The sequence below is a fragment of the Notolabrus celidotus genome, chromosome 7 (genome assembly GCF_009762535.1).
Source record: "Notolabrus celidotus isolate fNotCel1 chromosome 7, fNotCel1.pri, whole genome shotgun sequence".
NCBI lineage: Eukaryota > Metazoa > Chordata > Actinopteri > Labriformes > Labridae > Notolabrus > Notolabrus celidotus.
In genome coordinates this window covers 1,307,672-1,315,899 of record NC_048278.1, presented here as the reverse complement: position 1 = coordinate 1,315,899, position 8,228 = coordinate 1,307,672, and the positions used below count along the sequence as shown (strand labels likewise).

At 41.1% G+C, this 8,228-nt stretch overlaps 1 long non-coding RNA gene across 1 annotated transcript; it reads right to left on the bottom strand.

Moving 5' to 3' along the window:
• Positions 1–1,328: 1,328 nt before the first annotated feature.
• On the bottom strand, positions 1,329–4,544 carry LOC117815426. Its single transcript, XR_004631816.1, has 3 exons — positions 4,146–4,544; positions 3,860–3,958; positions 1,329–1,517 (listed from the first exon to the last, which is right to left on the bottom strand). It is a non-coding gene; the product is annotated as an uncharacterized LOC117815426 (long non-coding RNA).
• Positions 4,545–8,228: the final 3,684 nt, after the last annotated feature.

Here is an 8,228-nt window from a genome sequence, read left to right as displayed (position 1 = left end):
ACCCCAGGAGGACGACTCAGAGAAGAAGCGTCCACAGGAAGTGTGGGGAGGGTTCACTCCTCTTCACAGAGTCACTGTGCCGGACGACGTCGGCTTCAGAGAGAGACTCTGTGTCTGTCCTCTGCTTCTGAAATGATCACATCACAGGGTGCGGTCTAATTCCTGCAAACGATACACAGGTTAGGTTCTGACTTTTCACATCATGTGGGTCAAAAATTAAAGACGTAATTTTCTGTTGAGAAGAAAGTGAACATATTGTTGTCTTTGATTTATTTAAACGGAGCTGAATCAGATTTACTCCATGTTCTTTCATGTCTGACCCTGATTGTGAGTCTTTGACGTATTTCTGATGTTTTTCTTCCACTTCTGTTCATTATTCTTTTGTGATGTATTCCACTGTTGCTTCTGAATGAATCACATGAATAATATGAATACAAATGTTGAATCTAGTTCCTGTTTCCATTTTGGTAACTTTAAGTGTACATGTGGAGCATTACTTCTTTCCTTATCATGACTTTATGACTCCTGGAATAACAGTTTCTCTAATTTAACATTTCTCTCATTGATTTCAGTCGCTTCTGGAGAAAAGAAGAGCTTTTACATCAGAGGACAACAGGTCAGACTTTCAAGAATTAAAATGTGAAAACTGGCAAAAGGCAGAACAAGAAACATGAACAGATTTATTTTATTTAACCCTTAAATGCATGGATGGCTTAAAGTGTCAAATTCTGACTGCAAACTGCAAAAACATCGACAACCAAGAACCTTTGTTTTTAAAGTTTTGTCTTTCAAATATTCCAATTAATCAAGGTCTGCAGTGTGTTTGTTTAATTCAGGTGGTTTCAGGTAATGCAGTGTTGTTGCATCTACATGCTGCAGCGAGAGCACTGAGGTAAACACACCTGATGGTTTTAGACGTCCCAAGATCCGGACTAAAAACCAGAGGAGGCAGAGCATTCGGAAGGGCTGCTCCCTCACGGCCAAATTCCACTAGATCCGTCTCCGGCCCTTCTCTGGTCTGTCATAGGTTTCTATTCTAGTCAATGTGTTAACTTCCACTGGATCCGCTCTGTTCGTTCCAGCAGCGTCTCTGATCCAGCAGGTCGGAGTCCTCCGGATCAGATACATCTTCAGGACTTCTATTTGTGCCGGATGCCGGAGCATGACGCATCAATCTCAACAGAGCAGATGGAGCGGGACAGGAAGTCAGGTTTCACCAAAACAAAATGAAAACATCCGGTTAACTTTCAGAATAAAACACTCTGTGTTATCACCAGATCGTATTTCACTTAACTACAACAACAAACCAAAGTCATGATGAGCGGAGCCAGGCCTGGGGTCAACAGGTCAGAGGTTTTCAGAGGACCAGAAAGACAACATGGATGAGGAGAGGAGGAGGAGGAGAATCCTTGATTCAGGAATTACTGCTGTGTCCTGAAAACGCAGCCAGTGGGGGTTGACAGACGAGAGACCACAGAGCCGGACTGCAGCAGATCGGAGACGGACCGGACACAGATCTGGTGGAAGTCCTGTGTTACTGTGGACCAGTCTACCTTTAACTGCTCAGATCCTTAAGTGTTTTAAATCGTGCTTAAAAGACATCTTTTACTTCTAATACCCGGTGATGGTGATAACCTGACTTTATTTGCTCTTATTTCTTGTATTTTTTAAGGTGTTCTTTCAGACAAAAAAAGCAGGTCTAAACCAACCACTGTAATATTTCCAACAAAGACCTAACATAAATCCACCGTGAGCAGAGTTCTGTGCAGCATTAAAGTAACAGTGCACTATAAATAAATGCAGACTCAGTGATTAAAAGTGTTTATGCTCCTACTGTAACAGTAATGTGATTATTGATAATGAAGCCCTGGATAGAAGCAACCTGTCAGCGTGCCATCAGCTGCTTTTTCAAACACAGCACACAGGCCTTACCTGACCTCCTGCTGTCCCTGAAACCGTTCACTCTCATCATGCAAACCATCTCAAGCACTTTCAATTTGCATCATCGCACAAGTGTTTGAATCACTGGAGGAAAAAGAGTGCTTCTGTGAGCATGTAGACAACCTGCTGCAGCCTTTTAACCTTTGGGATAGTGTTGTACTGGAGATCGGTCTCTTATTTAAGGTCTCGGTTTCGTCTCGGAATCAAAAGTATTTTTACTCAATCTTGTCTCGGTCTTTAAATGAAGACCAGTTGAGACCACCACTGATGCACTCTGTGTCCCTGTCATTACTGTGATAAGAGAGAACCCCCCTTTCTCAATCCCTTCATTTTTTTACCACCTGCTACAGAAGGGCACAGCTAAACACCTTTAACCCATCAGATAAAAACACTACAAACAGCAACTACAGAAAACAGAAAATGTCCACAACTAATGAGAAAAAAAGACAACAGAAAACAGAAAACAGCTTGAACTCAGATCAAAAGCTAAGGTTAAAATCAAAAGAAGGCAACAAAGACAAAAACCAAACGTGTTTGTTGCTGTTAATTGTGTTTTCAAGCAAACTCAAATAAAAGAAACAAAAGTCTCTTATTTTGTTAACTCTCATCATGATGATTTCCTTTTTTTTTAAGTTATATTTTGGGGCTTTTTTGCCTTTATTAGATAGGACAGCTGAAGAGAGACAAGAATCGTGGGGAGCAGAGATCGAGGGAAGACATGCAGGAAATGGTCACGGCCAGCGATGAGGACTATAGTGTCTGTGTGTGGGGTGCTTAGACCGCTACGCCACCAGCGCCCCATCACAATGATTTTTCATTCCAATATACGCTACCAGTCACAAGTTTGGACACACCTTCTAATTCAATGGTTTTTATTTAGTTTAATTCTTTTCAACATTGTAGATTAATACTGAAGACATCAAAACTATGAAATAATCTTGTTTCGCCATAATCTGGATTACAACGGTAGTCAAATAGGGCTATCCATTGTGTACTGACCCTACCTCTGATCAACACAACTGATGGTCTCAAACACATTAAGAAGGCAAGTCATTCTACAAATGAACTCTTGACAAGGCTCATGTTCATTAGAAACCATTCCAGGAGACCACTTCATGAAGCAGACTGAGAGAATACCAAGAGTGTGCAAAGCTGCCATGAAGGAAAAAGGGGGCTACTTTACAGAATCTAAAATATAAAACAGATTCTGCTTTGTTTAACACTTTTTGGTTCATTCAATAATTCCATATATGTTTTTTCATAGTGTTGATGTCTTCAGTATTAATCTACAGTGTTTACAATCATTAAATTAAATATAAACCCTTGAATGAGAAGGTGTTTCCAAACTTTTAACTGGTATTGTTTATGCTCTCAGTATTGAGTAGGCCTTGATCCCTAAATGTCTTGGCACACTCTTGTCTCAGTTCATATGGTCTTGACTACAACACTACTTTGTGATGTGGTCATGTGACTTTTTGGGGTATAAATTTTGAAACAATTAAATAAATATGTTTGACTGTGAACATTAAAAGATTAAAAGTAAAATTAGAGTAAAATCTGTCTGGAATGTGTGAAGTCTTCTACCATTATTGGATTAAAAAACTTAAATCATGTTTTATTTGTGTTTATTTTTACTTTTATTATACTTATATTGTATTGTTTTTCATTTGGATCAGAACATTACAAATATGCAAATTGCTGATATGTCACTTTATAAGTGTACAGTAAATGTGATTTAATTATGTGGCTTGATTTGAATCATTTACGTCCCATAATTAGAAAACAAACGAGCTTCATTTTCATCTCTTCCACTCGTCTTTCCAGGAAACTTCTCAGCAGGTTAAAAACAGTCACCCAGATTCCCTCTTGTTTTACACCTGATATGTGTTTTTATTGGAGCAGAAAGGGACACACTTACCTGCACAGAGTTTGACATGCACTTAAGCAAAGGGCTGCCTGACGTCACACACACCTATTTGTACGGAAGTGAACGCGTGCCAACTAACCCCGGTCTCCCCTATTAAGCAGACAAACAGAAGCAGGACTCTGGAGGTGTGCACTGACTGTGCATTAAGCAGAAGTAGATTATAATGTATAACTGTGCGCTGTGATTATCTCCAGCTGCGCTCACGAGTCACAGTATCTCTGAGACTAACAAAAAAAAGCTTTTAACTGAGAGGGAAGTGGATTTAAAAAGCCCCCACCTGTGACACACCTGCTCTCGCGCGCAGAGCTCGAGCCAGCCTGATATTCCCGTCTGTCTGGGTTGACAGAATCTGACCTGACTCAGTGTTTTGGGGTAAACAGGAGGATTTTGCGGAGTTTGTTGACGCATGAGGGCGCAGCCGAAGCGCAAGGATACAGTGACACCTGTCGTCTCCTGCAAGAGCCTCCCAGGTGAGGAGGGGGGGATGGAGTTTAAAGAACACAGAGAGGACATGCATGCAGCTCAAGGCTTTCCATTGGAAGCTCTCTATTTGTTTCTTTTCACAGTGAGAGCAGCTTTATCTGAAAGGGCGCGTGAGGACATGATGGGATAAATCTGTGAAACTGAAAAAGAAAACCTCCCTCACCTCTCTCTTAGTTTTCCTTCCAGAAACGACTTTCACATGCTCCCGTTATTCTGTTCCTACACTCAGCACACTGCGCAGAGCTCTCTGTAAACTCAAAGTGCTTCATCAGAAATGGCAGGACTTTGTTTGACCAGCAGGGGGCGGTGTTGCACTGGAGCAGAGATGCACAGCTCAGGACTGTAAGGCCACAAACTCTGCAGGTTGAAATCATAGGGTTGAAACTAGAGCATGCCATTTCTGGAGATGCTGAACAGCTGAGCTGATAATTCTGTTTGGGAAAAGTTGAAAATATATTTGAAATGTTTAAGAGATGTTGAATGCAATGTGGAAAATCTGGAGTGAAACTGTGAAAGCTGCTGAAACAGATGAGAAATAAGTTGTGCATGAAACATGTGGAGTTAAGCCCGATATGGAAATGTTAATTTGATGAGTTCTAAAGCTCAGTAAGATCTGAAAATATGTCTGCAATGAAACTGTTGAATATTATATTGTAAGTTGAAGAGCTCAGCTGAAACATACTGATGGGAAGTCTCTTCTTAGTGATCCAGATCATTCGGCTCGACTCAGGGATGAGATCTGAAGCATTTAGGCTTTTATTTAGGAAGTTATTAATTCTGGTAATAATAAAAAGTATTTTCCCAGAAAAAAAAGTATTTTACATGATATCTGGTATGAATTATGAAAACAATAATATTTTACTATCAACACTAAAATATTAAACCATTAAAAGAAAATAAGATATACTTAAATAAATGAATAAAATAAAATAAAAAGTGACTAAAATTTGAACTAGATAATAAATAAATAACACATGTTGATTCCTTCATTATTTATGTCTGTTGAATGAGGTTTGAAGGTTTTTTTTTGTATTTTTTCCAGAATGTCTCAAAAGATCATTTCTTGTCTCACTCAGAGGTCGTCCTTTAACGAACACCTGATCACACATAAGCCTGGTTTAGACTTCGGTGTTGACTCGTTGACCCAACATACTTCTGCGAACGTGTGTCCGCATAGCTCTGCAATACTACGCCCAAACACTAGTCGACAGTGCAAGTTCGACTTTCCCTGCTTGTTTGTGCACAAGAGACTGTGGTGAGTCTGAGCTTATTCTCCTACAGTCTATGGTATTCTCAAATCTTATTATGTGAAAGTCAGAGCTGCTAAATGTTGAGCAGGAGTTTAGGAGTCAAAGGAGGAGATATAATGTAGGACTAATGTAAGAAATACGATGCTACCTGTGACCTGCAATGTGTGGTCTGGGTCGATTTGAGCGTAGTTACATTTTGAAGGAGGTGCATGTCAGGCTATGTTCGTATGGTAAATGGACTTGGTAAATGGACTTGTACTTATATAGCGCTTTTCTAGTCTCAAAGCGCTTTTACACTACTCATCACATTCACCTATTCATACCCATTCACTCACTGATGGTAGAGGCTGCTATGTAGTGAGGGACCATCAGTGTTTATTAATATCATTCGTTCACATTCACACACCTCTGAACAACAGAGGGAGCAATTCGGGGTTCAGTGTCTTGCTCAAGGACACTTCGGCATGTGACTGCCGGAGCTGGGATCGAACCGCCAACCTTTCAATTGATAGACGACCGACTCTACCCACTGAGCCACAGCCGCCCACAGCCGTTAGTATGCTCCTGCAGGGTTATATACAGTCATGGCCAAAAGTTTTGAGAATGACACAACTATTAATTTTCACAAAGTCTGCTGTTTCAGTTTTTATAATGGTAATTTGCATATACTCCAGAATGTTATGAGGAGTGATCAGCTCAACTGCAATTAATTGCAAAGTCCCTCTTTGCCTTGAAAATGAACTTTATCACCAAAAACACATTTCCACTGCATTTCAGCCCTGCCACAAAAGGACCAGCTAACATCATTTCAATGACACACAGGTGTCACACACATTAACACAGGTGTGGGTGTTGATGAGGACAAGGCTGGTGATCAATCTGTCATGATTGAGTGACTGGACACTTTAAAAGGAAGATGGTGCATGACACCATTGTTCCTCATCTGTTAGCCATGGTTACCTGCAAGGAAACACGTGCAGCCATCATTGCATTGCACAAAAAGGGCCTAACAGGGAAGTTTATAGCAGCCAGTAAGATTGCACCTCAGTCAACCGTCTATCCAATTATCAAGAACTTCAAGGAGAGAGGTTCAATTGTTGCCAAACAGGCTCCAGGGCGCCCAAGAAAGTCCAGCAAACGCCAGGACCGTCTCCTGAAGGTGTTACAGCTGCGGGATCGGGCCACCACCAGTGCAGAGCTTGCTCAGGAATGGCAGCAGGCAGGTGTGAGTGCATCTGCACGCACAGTGAGGCAAAGACTTTTGGAGGAAGGCCTGGTGTCAAGGAGGGCAGCAAAGAAGCCACTTCTCTCCAGTAAAAACATCAGGGACAGACTGATATTCTGCAGAAGGTACAGGGACTGGACTGCTGAGGACTGGGGTAAAGTCATTTTCTCTGATGAATCCCCTTTCCGATTGTTTGGGGCATCTGGAGGAAGGCTTGTTCGGAGAAGACGAGGTGAGCGCTACCATCAGTCCTGTCTCTTGCCAACAGTGAAGCATCCTGAGACCATTCATGTGTGGGGTTGCTTTTCGGTCAAGGGAGTGGGCTCTCTCACAATCTTGCCTAAAAACACAGCCATGAATAAAGAATGGTACCAGAACGTCCTCCAAGAGCAACTTCTCCCAACCATCCAAGGGCAGTTTGGTGATGAAGAATGCCTTTTCCAGCATGATGGAGCACCTTGCCATAAAGCAAAAGTCATAACAAAATGGCTCGGGGAACAAAACATTAAGATTTTGGGCCCTTGGCCAGGAAACTCCCCAGATCTTAATCCCATTGAGAACTTGTGGTCAATCCTCAAGAGGCGGGTGGACAATCAAAAACCCACAAATTCTGACAAACTCCAAGCATTGATTATGCAAGAATGGACTGCCATCAGTCAGGATTTGGTCCAGAAGTTGATTGACAGCATGCCAGGGAGAATTGCAGAGGTCTTGAAAAAGAAGGGTCAACACTGCAAATATTGACTTATTGCATGAATTCTGTGTAATTCTCAATAAAAGCTTTTGATACTTATGAAATGCTTCTAATTGTATTTCATTATACCATAGAAACATCTGACAAAAACACCTAAAAACCCTGAAGCAGCAGACTTTGTGAAAATGTAATATTTGTATCATTCTCAAAACTTTTGGCCATGACTGTAGACCTCGGGCGTAGGCTACAGAGTAGAGTCAACGCAGAAGTATAAATCAGGTTTTAATTGTTTGCCGTGTGCGTTCATGAACTTAGTGTCAGTGCACAAGTGTGTTCCATTTCTCCAACAATCAAAGTGTTGTGCACTTCATTTGCACTTCATCCTTACTTAAGGTAAGAACGAAGCTGAGGGGTATTAGGTCAAGTGTAAATCCCACAATGCATCATGTTGGTGAAGTTTATTCAAACTAAGTTATTATCAAGTGCCATGAGATTGCTATCGGATGCCACTGAAGAAATGTCAATGCAAGACCTCATATTTATCACTACTTGTATCTTGATATGCAAAGATGCTGTTAGTAATAATAAGAATTTGGAGGTTTTATAAAGGCCACAAACTACAGTTGAGGTGCTGACAGCAAAGCAACAAGTTTCACTCTCTATGACTTTGTCTAAATGTAATCGCCCAAGAAGAGCGTCAATAATTCT